Below are 19,199 nucleotides of genomic sequence, written 5' to 3'. Positions count from 1 at the left end.
CTCAATTAGCTGATTTAGTGTGTGTAGATGATAATTAGTCGAACATCCCCTTTTGGATCCTCCCTGTTCAGGAAGTTGCTTTCATCCCAGTTTGTTGTTTTTCTGCTCGTAGTGACTTTAGTGAAGTGTTTGTATATACCTGGTAATAAGTTAATGGGTCGACAGCTACTAAGATCTTTTAAATCACCTTTTTTGTAAAGGAAAATAACTATTGCATTACACCGTGTTTGCGGAATTTTCTTCTTTATATACTAAATAAACAAGTGGTTAGCCTGTTTTTCACTTCTACTCCTTCATCGAAAAGTAAATCTGCTGCTAATACATCTTCTCCTGCGGCCTTCCCTCTTTTTATGTCTTTAAGAGAAATGTTTACTTCGTCTTGTATTACCTCAGGTATTTCTCTTGTGTCAACGGAAGAGTTAGCTATTGGTACAATTGTCTTTGGTGGATATAACTCTTTGTAAAATACTTCAACTGTCTTCACCATCCTAGCTCTGCATTTACCATTTTAGTTATACAGTGATATAATTTGTTGCTTTCCTAGTGCCCGTTTGTATCGGACCTGCTTCAGACTTTTTCCTTTTTCAAGGTATCTTTGATCTGATCTGTGTTTCTCATTTTCTTTCTCTTTATCTGTTGTCCATAAGCTTCTTTAATTCCGCTCCTTCATTTTCATCTACCTTCTTTTTTACTTTCATCTCCTCTCTTCTTTTCCTGAGCTGGAGGGTCAATTTAGAATACTGTACTTATTGGCTTTGGTTGTATTAGTTTTCCCTACTACACTGATTCTCTTGGCATTTTTTTTATAATTATATATATCATCATCATCATCTTCATCATCAGCCGTTCAGGTCCACTGCAGGACAGGCCTATCCCTACCGAAGCAGGGACGATACAGCCAATGTATCTCTACCCAGTGGCTTAGGCTGTCTGGTAGAGACTGTATGTAGGGTGGAAAGTGCTTGTAAGTGTAATTGTAGTGTTGTAGTGGCTTTGGATGTGTGTGTAGTCTGTGAACCAAGTGTAATCGGCCCGCCTTAAGCCGACTGGGTGCAAGCATACTAGTATGCGACACTGGTTCAACCACAGCACCCCTTATGTCCGCCAAAGTAGCAAGTGGCTCGGTGAACGATTCTCAAAGTTTTTACAACTCTGGCGGGAGGCGAACCCTCGTCCACCAGCGTGCGAAACACACACTCTACCACTGTACCACAGAGGCTCCAATTATATATATATATATATATATATATATATATAAATTCGTATATACATAACCCATACCCCGTTATCCGGCATATAGATAACTGGTGCTTTGCTAGACCGAACACAAGAAATAGGGGAACATTCCCACAATCCGAACAATTTTTATGTCCGTCACCTCTCTACTCCAATACTCGTACCCTGCCGCTTCAGTCCAATACCCCATCTTTTGAAACAAGACTTTCCCGATCCTCGCATCTTCCCTCCATCCCCTCCCTCATCACCTCCCCTGTCTCTCTTCCTCCCCCCACCAATCCTCCTCCATCCCCCACCACACTCAGTACTGCCAGGCATGCGTCCCTCCCTATCACCCTGCCCTCCCGTATTTCTGGTTGTTCCCCTGTCCATCCCCCCACTCTCCCCTCACCACCGCTTGTCTCATGTGTGTGTGTGTGTGTGTGTGTGTGTGTGTGTGTGTGTGTGTGTGTGTGTGTGTGTGTGAGTGAGTGAGTGAGTGATAAAGTAAGTGCATGAGTGACCAAGTGAGTGAGTGTTGTGAGTGAGTGAATGAGCAAGTAAGTGGGTGAGTGAGAATGAGTGAGTAAGCAAGACTAGGGGGGGTGGGTAGTAGCACTGTTTGGCCTTCTTGTATCCCACCCTGTCTCCCCACCCTCCCCTACCCCCATTTGTCTCCCTCCCCCACCCTTGCGTGTCTCCCTCCCCATCCCTGCACCCTCCCCTCCCCCCCAATTGGCACTCTGTCAGCCGCCTGACCTTCCCCCGTCGTCTCCCCTACCCCCACATCCCTCCCTCCAGTTCCCCACCTTCCCCTATCCCTGCTTGTCTCCCTCCCCTTCCTGCACCCACCCCCACCCCCGATTGGCACGCTGCCAGCTGCCTGCCTCTCAGTTGCCCAGATGCATCTCACACAGAATGTCCCACCCACATTACCTTCATGCATGTGATTTTTGCTGTCTCATATTTTAGCGATAGCATTGTTTACGAGAATAATATCGTTACCTATTGTGTTTCTGTGTCAGTCTCTTCGCCTATCATCATAATTTCATCCAAGTGTAAACTTAAAACTTTCAACATTTCCGGTGAATTAGTTGCAAAATAACAGAAGAATAATTGAGCTAGCAGAATAAGTGAGCTAAAATATTTACTTTCTCATGTTTTCTCTCTCTGTGTAAAAATAGCGCAGTGCAGCCGCATTTATCACATGCTCAACGTCTAGTTCTCTGCTCCTGACTTGCCATGTCAACGAAATGCGTCGGTAAAATCTTGGCTATTGACTGAATGACAAAACCCAGAAATGGTACATTTACCCTTGCTGATTTCACCCCCTAAACAAAGAAAAAACTTTCATGTAAAATTATGAGTGTAATATCTGACAATAAATTGTTAGAATTCATGGAATAAAAAAAAAACATTGTTGCAACAGGAAATCTTTTAAAATTTGAATTCATAGTGGAGCTTGTCATTTGAAACTCTCAGTACATTCCCTTGGAAAACTGGGATTTCAAGAGGCTTCTTTGGTCTCGTGAGTAAATACAGTATATACCTCAAAACTAAGTTTATTGAATGTACCTAGTACCTGCGGAAAAAATCTTTTCTCTGCCTCACATAGTAGAAAAATTATTAGGCTCTGAAAACCAGGACGTTTGGGCCATGTCGTGTCGGGCCAGGCTGGGTCGTGTCGAGTAGTTCATTTCCCAACTGAGCATGGAGTAAACATCTTTTCGCTTGCCGTGCTTGCTGGCTCATATTATGGCACTCTCCCTCTCCCAAGGGTGAGTTCTCGTGTGTTGAAAGAACGGCTTAATCATCGTTATCAGTGTCTACCGTGCATAATTTCATTCACTGCCTACTTCCACTGCCATCCCCACGCCTACACTAACAAATTGAGCCATGTTCATAACACATAAGGCACCATCCAGTGAGATTTTAGTGAAGTGTTTATTATTTATTACCCTGTATACATAAAATTCCCATTCCAGGAACGCAGCCACATATGCATGAGATTTGCCATACCAGACTAGAGACTGCAAGCATATACATCCCTCCTGACTCGCTATAAAGACAGAGAGCAATGACTCGCCATAAAGACAGAGAGCAATGACCGCGGCTTGGAGTCATAAAGATATTCACTGCATCGCTCCAACCACATATTTTTCATATTTCCTGAAAAGACTTTTCGTACTGGATGGGTTATATACAGCCTTCACTAGCACTTTCAGTTCGAAAGATGTTTCCTAAATGGAGCAAAAATATCTATAACCAGCACGAATATAATGCAAAAAGACGTCACTGTACTACAAGAGTTAATCAGCGTTTACGTTAAACAGTTCTATACGTCGGTGGATTATTGTTAGGAGAAAATAAAAATGCTTATTCGTGTTTTCATGTCATTATTATAAGTTTGGCTTTGCAGTGCTTCCCTCATCTTAGGTAAAGACTTTAGATCAGAAGTTAATGAAGGGTGCACTTAATCTCTCCCAGAAATAAGAATATGACCTTAGTTAAATGTAGTCATCAGCTGGTAGCAATTTTATGCAAAACACTCCGGTGCATTTTACAATGATTGGCGCTATTATTTAATGTTGAGTAGAAACCGTGATAACCATACACTTTCAGTACAATCAGCACTAACGTTTTTATTCTGAGTAAAGAATTTTGTAATATAACCCATTCTTACGGCAGGCTTACCATCAGCTCATGGAAACTCACCATAATCAAGAAGCTTTTTGATTATGGCACCATGGCTGAGAATTCCCTTCATTATTGAAAAATAAAAATAAAATGAACAACAAAGAATATGTTCACAAATATTCCACAAGTGAAGAACATTAAAACTTCGAGCAGTAACCAAGAATAAATTAACTACGGAAAATATGTGCAGTATTGTTGAGAGATGTAACAAATGAAACGAGAATACGGTGTATTAGAAGGAATGTGTGTATTATTACTGAAACAGTTGAAGTCAAAGAAGAAAAAAGAGAATAAGCAAATTACAGAGAATGTATATTATTACTCGATGATTTCAAAATGAATGGGACAAGGGGAAATATAACGAACTACAGGGAATATGTGTATCATTACTGAAAGAGATGAATATAAATGAACCGCATAAAATAAACTGAGCTACAGGGAACACGTGCATTATTAATGACAGTTTACAAAAGAGAACAATAGAGAAAATGTTGATTCCACTTGCAAAGATCTTAATGAGTGAAATTATAGACCAGATAATATCAAGAGGCTGGACACTAACCCGCCTACTAGCAGTGAGACTGAGAAGAAACTAGAGACTGTAAGGATTTAAAGGAAGATGTAAAAGGCACATTAAAAGTAAGAGTGCCATTACTCTGAAGGGAGATGAAGACCCCTGTGTGAGCTGTAATATCTCTGAGAGCGCAAGAGTTAGGGAGGAGTCGATTGCTGGGTCGTCTTGGGGCTCTTTGTGATACAGTAATTGGGAAGAGGGGACGCAAGTCTTTTCTCTGGGGACGCCTAATTTGTTGCGCTCTTTGTATTTGTATTTTCTCTCTGAATGTATAGTCTGTGTACTTATATTTTCTATTTTTAAGAGTTTAGTTCTCGGAAGCATTAGGGCTCTTGAGTTATCTGAGGAGAAAGGGATATAACTTCTTCCCTGTGGAGGCTGTATCTCGGCTGTTCTCTGTATTTTCTTTATGTTAAAAGGAGAAAGAAAACAAAGAAAACAGCTCAAGGCAGTGATTCCGAAAATTGTCCATTTCCACAGTAGACCTGTTTGTGTGTGTATATCTATCTATCTATTAATATATATATATATATATATATATATATATATATATATATATATATATATATATATATATATATATATATATATATATATATATATAATGTTAAGAAGCGAGATTTGCCAGTTAGGTGCCGATGTGTTTCTCGACGTTTCCCGATGTGGTCGGTAGCTAGTTCTGGTACGAGTGAGTTGCCAGCTTGCCTGCTATTTGTGAGCGTAGTTATTTCGGAAGTTATTCATTAATTTGTGTGCTCTTTTTCTTTATAATGTTTTATTTAAGTGACTGCATGCTAAATTATGTAATTTAAGTTAGTATGGTAAATGATTTTGAGAGCTATGTAATGTAAGAAAACTCTGGCAAGTTTTGATATCTCCGAGTTGGCAACTGTTCTCATAGAATGTAGAAGTTTCTCGATAATGCAAGCTTATATAAAGATGGGGTAGAGACTACTTCGATTCAGTCGGTTTGCAGTTCAGTTTTGGTGTAGTGAAGTGTCAGTGCAGTGCTGTTAGTGAAGTTTGTAAAGTGTTGCTGGTAAGCATTAAGCGTAATTACAGTTAGTGAAGATTATTTTTGGTACTTGTGAAAACGGTGAAGTGTTATCAAGCATCGAGTGTAATAACAGTGTTGTCAAGCATTAAGCGTAATAGCAGGTGGTAAAGTTTGTATAGCTTCAGTGCTTGTGAGAACAGTGAAGTGAGGTTGGAAAGCAATAAGTGGAATTATCTGGAAAATAAAGACAGTTACCTTTAAGGAGCCAGTGTTATTTTCACCTCAGCTGATCTTGTGTACTGTACATCTAAAGGCTGACCATAGGAAGAACAACTCACTGAGCAACGTCCTTCCTGTACTGAACTACTGCTGTTGGAGCCTGTGCAGTGGCGTACCTCAAGGGGGGCGGGAGGGGGGGGCTGTTTGAAACTGCCTCCCGGGCCCCCAATTGAGGGGGGGGGGCTGTTTGAAACTGCCTCCCGGGCCCCCAATTGAGGGGGGGGGGCAAAAAGCCTTAAAAATTTATAAGCTTGTTTATTAATATTCAAAAATATAAGAAATATATATATTTATCATCCCGACAATCCCGGCTGAGATAGATAAGTTATGAGAAAGAGGGGGACTAGGTTTTTTGTGAAGCCCTTCTGGAGGGGGGCCCCGCAAAGACCCTAGCCCCCTGGGCCCCCAAATCTCTAGGTGCGCCCCTGAGCCTGTGGTAGTGTGGGGTGCGGATGTAACTAAATTAAAAATAAGGATTAGGGGTAGCTAAAAATAATGTAAACAAACAAGGAAGGACGTTGGAGAGCATTCAAAACCAGTAAAGATTCAAGTAATTTTCGCAATGTAAACCCACAAATCCCTTTTGACTTTGTTATTAACAGTTTGTTAAGAGACAAGATATGGATTTGTTGGTTTACACTATTGGTATTATTTGAATCTTGCTGATTTTGCATGTTCTCCAGCCATCCTCCTTCATTTGTTTACTTTTTTTAGCCATCCCTATTCCCCATTTTTAAATTACCAATTTTTTATTTACCTAATTTGATCACTTTTTTATAATCCATTTATGAATTGAACCGTCACAATTCTTTCAATTCAATTACCAGCAAAGCTTTAATATTATGACACTAATCACTTGGCATTTTCTAATAATTTTCGTTGCTGTGGTGTTGTGGCCTTGCACACACTGATTGGTGGTTGCTGTTTTAAATTCTGGTCTTCATTTTGTTTACTATAGTTGTGAAGCCTCTTGCAGTGGACACTGATTGTTTCTGAATCTCTATACTTTGCATACTGATTAAATGAAGATAATTTCTAAGAAGCTGTATTGAGTAAAATCTGAAACGCTATACATTCAAACTGAGTACAAGACAGAATCAAAATCTGCTGTTGTGTGCTTTGCATGGCTATTGTGCATAATAGTGTTTTTCGTGTGAAATTGAAAATGCAACATTACTACATTAGTTACAGTAATAATTGATGTTGGGGGCACTTCTTGTGCCTCCCCCATGCCCTCTTCGTCCCCTTCCTCTTCCTCTTCCTCGTCCTCCTCCTATGTCTCTTCCTCTCCTCCTCCTCCATATCTTTCTCTCCACCCTCCTCTGTGCCCCTCTTGCAGTTGACTCGTGAGATGGCTACTGCCTGGAAGAATTCCATTAACGCTGAAAAAATTATTCAATTTTGGATTTAGTTTGCTTTAAGAAGTGATCACGATATGGCAGCACGGTCACTTCCCATTAGAGCGCAAAGCATAAACCCGCACTTGTCATTTTGCTCACGTAACATCTACACACAAGCCTGCTGGGACTTCAAGGATGAACTAAAATAACTAAATAAAGACTTGAGTTAAAAATTAATGTAATTGTGTACAATCGCACCGGTGCGTGTTAATTACGCAAAACCCTTTCCCACAATGGAGATTCATTGCCCGCGTAAGTAATCCACTAGCTAGAGTTCTCCATTTAGTAATAACGTAGTACAATATACAAATTAATATAGTCACGCTGCTAGTGATGCACTATTCGGACTTGACAGCAATTCTGTACCTGAATGGCTTCTCAAGTGTTTTCAGTGGCGTAGAGGAATCTCTATGTATTTGGAAAGTGGATGATCATCTTTCGATTAGGTGTTTTAAAATAGGTCATGGACACGTGCAGTGACCTATTAAGTACGACTGGCTAGTTTTTATCCCGAGATGCTGAAGAGATTTTCTCGCAGACCTGTGAAATAATAATGTGAATAATAATAATATGTAAAACTGGCAAATTTCGATTGTACCAAACTTTCTTATTACATTATCAATGCTTGTCTGACCTCAACTACTCTAGATGTTTCAAGAATAAGTCTGCTTTTTAAGATGGTGTTTAGGTGACTGTTCTATTAGGGTTTTCAGCAAAGTCCTGGACGATCCTTATTATGAACCATTACCGTGGATCAAGATAATCATCAGCCATTGCAAGTCCACTGCTGAGTAAAGGCCTGCCCCACCTTTTTCCACAGATTCTGTAACTGAGCCAAACTCTGCCACGTTTTCCCTGCAAACTTCTCTATCTTCCACTTCCTGTCTGGCCTTTTTCTGTTACACTTACAGTCTCTTGGAGTCCAGTCACTAAGCCTCTTGCTCCATAGGTTTTCCCTTGTACTTGCTACATGAACTGCCCACCTTCATTTCTATTCTTTTATAACATCTATAATGTCTGCTTTCTCACCCAAGTTGACATTTCCTTTCCCTTAAAGATATTCCCAACATTGACCATTCCATTGCTTTTTCAGAAAGAATTAGTTTAATTTTCATTGATTATTTCAGTTTCCAGGTCTCAGAAGCGTAAGTCATATTGTAGCTGGGATTATACATTCATTATACACTTTTTGTTTCATACAAATTGGCAAGCTAATTTGCATGATGTCCCTATGTTTATCGAAATCTTTCCATCTAACTGTAATGATTCCTTTTCTTTTGCTATCATGGTCATTAGTGAGTTTTAGTGTTTCCCCCAAGTAATTGTACTCCTCGACTTCTTCAAGAATTTCTTCAATTATTCTGATGGTGCTCTCTGGTGTATTTGGATGAAATATTGGTTTTACTCTCATTCGTCTTTATCCCTACTTTAGCATTCTCTCTTTAGGTAATCATGTCTTGCAGTGTTTCTGGTGTTTCTGAGATATGGACAATGTCATCTGCCAATCTTGACTGGTTTGGCTTTCCTCCATGTATATTTACTCTTTTGTTCCCCCAGTCGCTTTTTGAAAAAACTTTTTAGTCATGCTGTAAATAATTTGGGTGAAATTGTATCACCTTGGCGCTCGCCCGTCTCAATTTTATTTTTTTCCGAGTTGTTATGTAATTCAACTGTAGCAGTTCCCTCTTCATATATGTTTTTGAGCTATTTTACTCCTTGTTCCCACAATGATTTCATTATTGCTATTTACTCCACTTTGTCGAACGCATTTTCATAATCAACAAAACCAAAGTACAGTGGTTTATTATAACCTATATATATATATATATATATATATATATATATATATATATATATATATATATATATATATATATATATATATATATATATATATATATATATATATATATATATTTAAGTAGCTAATTTATTGTTTTCAGATGATCACCAGTCGAATATCCCCTTTGGGATCCTCCTTGTTCAGGAAGTTGCTTTCATCCCAGTTTGTTGTTATTCTGCTCGTAGTAGCTTTAGTGAAAAGTTTGTATATAACTAGTAATAAAGTTAATGGGTCAACAGTTACTACGATCGTTTGAGTCACCTTTTTTGTAAAGCAAAATAACTACTGCATTACACCTTGTTTGCGGAATTTTCTTCTTTATACAATGAGTAAACAAGTAGTTAGCTTGTTTTTCACTTCTACTCCTGCATTCAACAGTAAATCTGCTACGATTCCATCTTCTCCTGGGGCCTTCCCTCTTTTCATGCCAGTAAGAGAAATGTTTACTTACTCTTGTATTACCTCAGTTATTTTTCTTGTGTCAACGGAAGAGTTAGCTATTGGTACAGTTGCCTTTGGTGGATAGGCTACAGTTATTTGTAAAATGATTCAGTTGTCTTCACCATCATATCTCTGCATTTAATGATTTTACTGTATTCGTCAGTCAGTGATATGATTTGTGCTTTCTTAGTGCTTTTTTTTTTTTTTTAAACGTTTCAGACTTTTACCTTTTTTATTTTTTATTTTTATCTGATCTATGCTTCTTTCTTTTTCATTCTTTTTTGTGCTCCATATCTCTTGTTGATAAGCTTCTATAATACTTCTTCTTTAATTTCATCTTTCCTTGTTTTTACTTTCATCTCCTCTTTTCTTTTCATGAGCTTGACGGTCATTTTTCAATAGCTGTTGGTTGTGGTTGTATTAGTTTTCCCCATTACACTGATTCCCTTGGCATGTTTGAATATATATATATATATATATATATATATATATATATATATATATATATATATATATATATATATATATATACTGTATATCTATTTATTTAGATTTGAGTGGTCCAACTTAGTAGGTCAAAAAATCGAAGTGGTCAGGGACATTCTCCACAAGCATTTTTTTTTTTTTTTTTTTTTTTTTCCACATGGAATGGCAAAGCGATGGGAGAAATTTCAGCACGATTTAATAATATTTGGAAGTCGCCCAAATATGCGTATTGTGATAATCATGAGCTAACAGAACCCTGCGTATATGTGTTACTTGCATTTTACTTCTCAATAGAGCATTTTAGGTGATGTAGCTGTCTCTTGTGTTTTTGTATTAGTGCCTTCATCACACGATCATCATCTGAAAAACAGTTTTTTGATCAAAAGCAAAACTTAAATTTGACCATAATTAGTGATTTTGCAGACTCTGATGTGATTTCCGACTGAATGCAATACTCAGACTTGTGTCTCTTATCTAGATCATATTGCTGAAACCAGAACAAATGCTGGTGTCTGGCACCTGGAAACCTGCAAAGACATAGATTACCTACATGGTTGGACACACTCCTTCTGGTGCAGTAACACCATGTTGATCAAGCACAAACAATACCAACAAATTTGAATTTGACTTGTCAGGTAATTATGGAGATCTGGGACCGGGCTCGACTCAGCTGATCGATGCTTGTTTGCGGAAACTTTCAAAGTATCTTTATCGTTACCTTGCATTAAAGAAGCATAGGACCAGGAAAAGTGATCACGAAAAAATGAACCAAGTTATCTTCAAAGCAGATGCTGTGGAACTATTCGGCCTTTCAGCTAATGATGCCACGAGCACTATTGCCAACGAGGAAGATCGGAAATTCTTATGCATGGAACTGGAAAATGTCCATTCTTGTAGCAAGGCTGGCACTGATAAGGAAACCACTGTAAGAGAAGAATGGAGAAGATCCAGACTGGAGAAAAACATGATGGTAAAATACAGATGTCAGTTGAAACAGCACCAGCTGGAAGAAGTAAACACCCCCAAAATTTTTGCTGAGTCCTCATCATCCTCTTCAGAAGATGAAGATGAATTTACACCTGCTGGTAGCCCTCATTCTCTAACTGATGCTCCTCATTCGAAATGTTTTAAAAAGGTTGACACCATTAACCTGCTGCATGCCAGCTATTTTTTAGCCCTATGGGTCGCCTCCGTGATGGCCAGTTTTTGACTTTTTTTTGGCAAAAATAATAGATTTTGATGTGAAAACAACAAATTTCACCATTAAAAAACTCACCGAAGTTCCGAAATTGGTTTTATTGAGTCCTGGATACTTGTACACAGGTATTCCTGCTCTCTCACTCTCGCCACGTAGGTGGGAGAAAGCCGTTTTCTATGTAAGGTAGACTCAGATATTTATGCTGGGAAGGTATAGCAATGTTCAGTACACTTTTATGATTACTTATTACTTCAACATCTGTCACAATTTGCGTGTCTCTTTCACTGTGAATGCACTGTCTTACACTTACTTGAAGACAGGTACAACCTAACTTCACTATGTACAGTCCTGGCACTTACAAGAAGATATTTACAACTTGACTTCACTATGTACACTCCTTACACTTAGAAGAAAATATTTACAACTTGATTTCACTATGTATAGTCCCTACACTTATGTGAAAATATTTACAACATTCCTTCACTAGGTACAGCACTGGGTGAGGCACACAGGCAGAGTGAGGCACAGCAAGCATGAGGGGGGGATCGAGTCAGTGTATGGCCTTGACTGCCTGAAGCATGGTAGAGGAACAGTTAACATACATGCATGCCAATTATTACCCTCAATTCTTGAAAAATGCAGTTACAGTGAATGTTTTAATTATAAGCAGTTTTAAAACGGCACTGGCACTGACTGAAGATTTTCGTAAGACCGTTTTAAAACGGCACTGGCACACGCCAGGTTAACATTTTCAAATTGGCTGAAGTTATCGGAGGACTGAATCGAACAAATGTTTCAGTCAGGAATGCAACTTTCATAACAGGTGCTGTAGTACAGGCATTAGGACATTATCTGTCTGGGATGACGTATTCTCAGAGCTCTATATGTCAGTACAGAGGAACTGGGTGGATACAAGCAGCTCAAGAAAATATGGAATCATTCTCCATACAAGAACCTGTTCTCATTCACTGTGATGGAAAACTTCTTCCAGTTATTGAAAGACATAAGAAAAATGTAGAGCGTGTTGCAATCCTAACTGCATTCAGTGGCCAAGAGAAGTTGCTTGGCGTCCCAGTGATCGAAAAAGGAACAGATGAGGCTCATGCTCAGGCATGTCCTCGAGTTATGAAGCAATGGCACATAGACACACATGTAACAGGTCTGGTTTTCGACACGACTGCATCAAGCACTGGCTTGCATCGTGGAGCTTGTGTTAGAAAGGAAGAGGCGCTGGGTCACGAGCTTGTATGGTTTGCCTGTCGGCATCACAATCTAGAAGTTGTCCTTGCTGCCGCATGCACTGAAGCTTCTGGTCAGCAGGAAGTCCTGAAACAAGCCTCTTCAGGCGATTCCAGAAGGAATGGCCATCCATGTCACATGAAGAACCGGTCTCAGCACCTGACAGCTTATTTGAAGTTCATAATGTAGCGGAGTGTGGTATTGCTCTGATCAAGCATTACGATACCTACTTGACCCAAACAAGGACCAGAAACAGTATCTTCTGCAACTCGTGGCTAACCACCGGAAGCAGTTGCCCACAGCATCCAAGAAAACACTGATGAGTGGAAAATAACCCAGTCAATGAAAGAACTTCATGATCATATTTAGATATGCATTTTGTTTTGAAGGTTGTAATATATGTTATGTGCATTATGAAAATCAGTCACTGTTTTTTTTAACTAAAGTAGTTGAATGCAAGAATAGTGACAAGTTGGGTGTCCACTAATTTTTCATAGAATAGCACCAAATTTTGCATAAAGGCTATACAGACTGTCTGTCTATCTATTGTCAGATGTCTCAATCTCGTTCGGGGTGGCCACAAACAAATCGCCTCCACGTCGCCCTGTCCCCCGCCATTTCACTGCCCTGCTCCCAACTCACCCCCCTCTGTCACATACCTCTCCACCCCATCCCTCCATCTCATCCTCGGCCTCCCCCTCCCTCTCCTCCCCTCCACCTCACTCACATACACTCTCTTCGTCAGTTTTTCACCCTCCATCCTCTCCACATGGCCAAACGACCTCAGTGTATTCCTCCTAACGCTTCCTATCACATCCACATCCACACCACAATGCTCCTTTATATCCTCATTTGTCAGCCTGTCTCTCCATGTGACTCCAAAGGCTCCTCTTAAATAACTCATTTCCACTGCTCTCACTCTTGACTTGTGCCCTTCCAACAACGTCCAAGCTTCACTTCCATACGTTAGAGTTGGTATCACAATATTGTCATGTAGTAACTTTTTCACTTCCATGCTCACTTCCCTGTTTCCTATTACTGCTTTCAAAGAACCAGCAACCCTCCAAACATCCATCCTTACTCATCACACTACCCAAGTACTTAAACGTACTCACATTTTCCAATTCCTCACCATTCAACCTCGCTGTACATTCACTGACTTCACCCCTCTTAAAGACCATCACTTTACTCTTCCCTACATTCACCTTTAGATTCCGTTTCTTACACACTCTCCCAAACTCATCCACCAAGCCTTGCAGCTCCCCCTTCGTCTTCACTCAACAACCAGTATCATCTGCAAACAACAGTACAGGGAGTTTCCAAACACTACCCTCTCTCATCAGGGTCACTCCAACATCCACTACCCTACCTTGTACTTCTTTTATTACCCCACCCATGTACAGATTGAACAACCATGGAGACATGACACAATGACACATCCCTGTTTCAACCCAACTTTCAAGGAGAAAAATTCACTCAGTTCACCATCCACACACACTGCAGCCTTAGCACCATCATACATACACTTCACAGCATTCAACAACTTGCCATCTACTCCATATATTCATAATACTTTCCACAGTCCTTGTCTATCCACCCTGTCATATGCTTTCTCCAAACCCATGAAGGCTGCATACATCTTCTTTCCCTTCTCTAAAAACTTTTCCACTAAAGATCTAAGAATGAATATCTGATCTACACAACCTCTTCCCTTCCTAAAGCCTCCTGTTCTTCTCCAACTAATCCCAGTGTTATTTCCCTAACTCTGTCAATAAGTATCCTACCGTACACTTTTCCTATTATACTAAGAAGACAAATGCCCCTATGATTACCACATACTTCTTTCTCCCCTTTTCCTTTGTACAAGGGAATAATTATACCTGACTTCCAATCCTCTGGAACTCCACTTTCCTCCCAGGCCAATCTGCAGATCTTCCACATCCATTCTACTATCTCTCCCCCATGCTTCAACATTTAACCACACACTCCATCCATTCCTGGGGCTTTCCCCAATTTAACTTTCTTCATTGCTTCCACAACTTCTATCCTACTGATTTCTTCCTGTCTTCTCACCTCCCTCCTTCTCTCAGCCATTCCCCAGCCACTTATACTTGCATCACTTCCATCCTCTATGTTCAACAATTCCTTAAAGTGTTCTCTCCATCTGCTCACTTTTTCTCTCTTCTCCACTAGTAATCTACCATTTTAATTTTTCACTCCCCTGCTAACTTCACTTCCACCCTGTCTTCCTCTCTTCACCTCTTCCTAGATCATTTTCTTACAGTCCCTCCATTTTACACTCAAATTCCTTCCAAATTCCTCATCCACTCTCTTCTTACTCTCTCTTACTAATCTTTTTACCTCTCTCTTTCTTTCTACATATAACTCTCTCTTCCGCCTCTCAACTTCTTCCACGCCCCTATTTCTCATCCATTCATTGTATGCTTTCTTCTTTTGTGCCACAGCCTGGCTCACCTATTCATTCCACCACGCTGTTCCTTCCACCCCCTTCCGTCTTCTCTTCATCCCACACACCACATCACATGCTGCACATATTTCTCCTGTGAATATCCTGCACATACCTTCCACGTCCCCCATCTGCTCCAATTTATATTTGCCCAATCGTTCCTCCAATTCTCTCTTATATTCTGCCTTTTTCTCATCCTCTTGTAATCTTTCCACTCTCCTTGCAACTACTCCTTCTTCCCGTCCTTCCCTTCTTCTATTAATCCATCTTATTTGGGTCTTGATTCTGCCCATCACCAAGTAGTGGTCAGAGAATTCACTCCCCCAACCTCTATAGGCTCTTGCATCCATTACACATCTTCGCATCCTTTCATCCACACACACATAATCAATCATTGCCTTCCTTTCATTCAGTTCACCACCCACCCTTCTCATCACTCGCCATGTATACCTGTGGATCATTTTATGCCTGAAGAGGGTATTGGCTATCACCAACCCCCTCCCAGCACAAATGTCCACTAACGCACTACCATTCTCATCTATCTCAGCAGGCACACCCCACTCACCAACTATTCCATCCACCCTCACATTCCCTACTTTACCATTCATATCACCGATCAAAAACACTCTCTCATTCCTTCCAAACTTTTCCATGCACACTTCCACATTTGTCCAGAACTCTTCTCTCACTCTGCTTGAACGATCTTGTGTTGGCGCATACACGCACACAATCGCCCACATTTGTATTCCAACTTTCAATCTTACCCACACAGTTCTTGACCCAACTGATCCATACTCTCTTATGTTCTTCTTCCATCTTTTATTCACAACTATACACACTCCTTCTTTTGCCCTCTCATTCTCACCTACTCCTGCACATATACCCCATCCATACTCCCATTCTCTCACACTCTCACATCCCCATTTAGTTTCAGTTACTCCACATACCAACTTTCACATCCTCAAGCACCTGGACAGTCTCTTTCTCTTTCACCTCATCATGCGCACCTCTTACATTCCATGTTCCAATTACCATGTCCTTTGTCAGGTCCTGGGTCGTCATCTTTTGGTCAGTCCTTGTCCGAGACTTCTTGTTTGTCTTTTTAGTTAGTTGTTTTCCGGGGAGGGGCACTAACCCTCCGCCAACCCTTTTAGTCGCCTTGTACAAGCAGGGATACTGGGGGAGTATTCTTGAAACCCCCCTTACCCCCAGGGGTACAGACTGTAAGACATGAAAACAACCTTGTGGAGAAATATTTGAAGGAATTTTTTTTTTTTGGGGGGGACCACCGTAATATATATATATATATATATATATATATATATATATATATATATATATATATATATATATATATATATATAGATAGATAGATAGATAACTCATACCCCAGTATCCAGCGCATCGCTAGACCAAAGACTAGAAATAGGGGAACACTCCTACAATCTGAACAGTTTGAATGTCCGTCACCTGGTAGTCTGACACCTTACCTCTCCAGTCCAACACCTTGCCTCTCTCTAGATTTGAAATGAGGCAATCCCAGTTCCCCTGTCTTCCCTTCATCCCTTCCCTTATCCCCCACCCCTGTCTCTCTTCCTCCCCCCCCGTCCCTCCTCTCTCCCCGTCCCTCTTCCATCCCCCATCACACTTTGCACTGTCAGGCATGTGTTCCACCCTATCCCCCTGCCCTCCCTCACCCCTGGTTGTCTCCCTCTCCATCCCTCCACTCTCCCCCACCCCCACCTGTCTCCCGTGTGTGTGTGTGTGTGTGTGTGTGTGTGTGTGTGAGTGAGAGTGAGTAAGAGTGAGTGAATGAATGAGAGCAGGGGGGTGAGTAGTAGGGCTTTTTGGCCTTCTTGTTTCTTTTCCTGTCCCCCCACCCTCTCCCACCACTATTTGTCTTCCCTCCCCACCCCTGCTTGTCTCCCTCCCCACCCCTTCACCGATCTCTACCCCCGCTTGGTGCACTGCCAGCTGCCTGCCTCTCAGTTGCCAAGAAGCATCTCACACAACACATCCCACCCACATAAACTTCCTGCATGTGATGTTTGCTGTCTCATTCTTTAGCAATAGCATTGTTTAGAGGACAATAACATCACCTATGATGTGTCTGTGTCAGTCTCTACTGACTGAGGTATATGAGAGTTTTGGTTCGGTTCTGGAATGTATCTCTGGCCTTTCTTCAGTATCTTATGGGGAAAATTACTTCGATATCTGGCACACTAACTGAATGAACACTCCCACTGGAACACAACACTGCCGAATATAGGGGTATGGGGTGTATATACAAAAACGAGATATGTGAGCGAGCATTTGTACACACGCCTTTCATCATAATTTCATCTGGATATAAACTTTCAACATTCCTGTGAGGTCATTGAAAAATAACAGAAGAATAATGGAGCTAAACTATTTACTTTATCACGCTATATCACTCGATGTACTGTACAAATAGTGAGGCCCAGTTGCAGTTATCACACACCCAATGTTCAGTCTCTGCTCCTGACTTGCCTTGTCAACGAAAGGCGTCGATAAAAGCTTGGCCATTGATCGAATGATAAAACCCAGAAAGTTTTCTAGTTCACAGTGGAGCATTTCTTTTGAAACCTTCAATACATTCCCTTGAAAAGCTGGGATTTCAAGATGTTTCTTTGGTCTCATGAGTAAATATTACCTCAAAACGAAATCTATTGAATGTGTCTGCTACCTGCTGAAAGAATCTCTTCTTTGTTTCACAAAGCAGAAAAGTTATTAGCCTCTGAAAACCAGCGCGGTTGGGCCATTCTCTGTTGGGCTAGGCCGGATCGTGTTGGGCGGCTCATTTCCATACGATATTATTCAGTTGGCTGCAAGTCGTAGGAGCTCATAAATAAAGACTGTCACAGCTAACGTCTCATGGTCGAGAAATCTCTAGCATTCTGTTTTCGCTAACGCACGACGTAATAAACCTTTTTAAGATCGGGGCAAATCTACCATTTTGTTGTAGTTAATGCACGACGAAATAAACTTTCTTTTGGCCGGGATAAGTCTAGCACTGTGTTCCAGCAAATTTGTCTATCTATTGCCAGATGCTCCAAACCCGCAAGGGGTGGCCACAGACAAATCGTCTCCATGTCGCCCTGTCCAATGCCACTTCACTGCCTTGCTGCCAGCTCACACACCCCCTCTCTCATATACCTCTCCATCCCATCCTTCCATCTCATCCTCCGTGTCCCCTGCCACTCCCCCTCCTCCACCTCACTCGCATACATTCTCCCCTTTAGTCTATCGCTCTCCATCCTCTCCACATGGCCAAACTATCTCAGTGTATTTCTCCTAACGTTTTCTGTTACATCTACACCATAGCGCTCCTTCACTTCCTCATATGTCAGTCTCTCTCCCCATATAACTTCAAATGCTGCTCTCAAATAACTCATTTCCACTGCTCTCATTCTTGACTTGTGTCCTACCAACAAGCGTGACTTCCATACGTTAGAGTTGGTATCACAATACTGTCATGCAGTGACTTTTTTACTTCCCTGCTCACTTCCCTGTTCCTTATCAATGCTTTCAAAGGACCAGCATCCTTTCTTCCCTGTTTTACCCTTTCAAGCACTTCACCCTCCCAGTTTCCATCCTTTCTCATCACACTACCCCAGCACTTAAACGCACTTACATTTTCCATTTCCTCCTCATCCAACCTCACTGTACATTCACTGACTTCATTTCTCTCGAAGACCATAACTTCATCCTTCCCTACATTCACCTTTAGTATCCGTTTCTTACACACTCTCCCAACATTCACCATTATATGCTGTTTCTTACTCTCCCAATATTCTCCTTTATATTCCGTTTCTTACACACTCTCTCAAACTCATTCACCACGCCTTGCAATTCCCCTTCATCTTCACTTAACAATACAGTATCATCTGCAAACAACAGTTCAGGGAGTTTCCAAACACCGTCCTATTTCATTAGGATCGCTTTAACACCCACTGCCCAACCTTGTATCTCTTTTATGACCCTATCTTTATACAGACTAAACAACCATGGGGACGACACATCCCTGTTTCAATCCAACATTCAGATAGAAAAGTTCACTCAGTCCATTATCCACAAGCACTGCAGCCTTAGCATCCTCATTAGCGTGGTCCTTATTTTTCAACTTGAAAAATTTGTGGTATCTGGGGGCGCTCACCATCCACTCACTCAGTGTAGTGCTGCTCTCGTTTGTCTGCCCTTTCCTCTCCTCCATCCTTCTTTCCTTCCATCCTCTTCTTTCTTTTTTTCATGCTTTCCTCGTCCTTCTGCCTACAGGTGACTTTACACTTCCTCTTCTGTCTTTCTTTCCTTCATTCTTTCCTCTTCCTTCCGCCTGTGGGTG

The sequence above is a fragment of the Coenobita brevimanus genome, chromosome 5 (genome assembly GCF_032717465.1).
Source record: "Coenobita brevimanus isolate Jiangsu-jjx chromosome 5, ASM3271746v2, whole genome shotgun sequence".
NCBI lineage: Eukaryota > Metazoa > Arthropoda > Malacostraca > Decapoda > Coenobitidae > Coenobita > Coenobita brevimanus.
The sequence above is the reverse complement of the archived record's forward strand: the minus strand, read 5'-3'. Positions refer to the sequence as shown.